A 719-nucleotide genomic window follows, 5' to 3' on the forward strand; every position below is an offset into this window, starting at 1 on the left:
GAAGTTTTAGAGTCAAAGGTGGGTTTGAAATATTTTCAGAAAAGCTGAGGAAAATATGAGGGGTTTCAAAATCTCTAAGAGGAAAAAGCAAAGGGACACTCTGTTGGTGGTCGACGTCGCGAGATTCTAATAGCGATAAGTTTGTTGATAGCTCGTCGTTCCATTTGGTGACCCGAAGGAGGTAAACATGTTCTTGCCCTTTTAATTTCATTATTTTCTCCTTTATCTCCTTCTCTTCGTAGAATTATCTATCTATGCAGTATTGATTGTGAATGAGGCTGGGACTTGTTTTGCTGTAGATGGCCTTGACAGCCTTAGGATTGTTTGGTAATCGTCTGTTAGCGGAATTAGTAGACATGTCGTGAGTTTCACTATCGCCTACTTCAGTTATCGTCTCATGAACAATAACGATGCGGGTTATCTGCCAATGTGTTGCTTGAATGAATAAATTTTAGTATTTTGTAGTTTTCAATTTGGCTTTGATGAAGAGTGTTGTTTTGTCTATTACTTATCGACCTGAGGAGATATGTTGGGGTATGTTTGTTGTGTATTGGGTGTAATTCATGCTATAATGTTCAGGGATTTGTTTGAAACAAATGCGGGCATCACTTCAAATTGCTTTATGTTTGAATCTTTACCTGACCATATGACTGCGATTTATATATTGTTCTAATACCTGAACACTTATGCTTCTCTGTACTTAGGCTAGCTAAAATGTT

This window comes from Capsicum annuum, chromosome 10, assembly GCF_002878395.1.
Source record: "Capsicum annuum cultivar UCD-10X-F1 chromosome 10, UCD10Xv1.1, whole genome shotgun sequence".
NCBI classification, from domain to species: domain Eukaryota; kingdom Viridiplantae; phylum Streptophyta; class Magnoliopsida; order Solanales; family Solanaceae; genus Capsicum; species Capsicum annuum.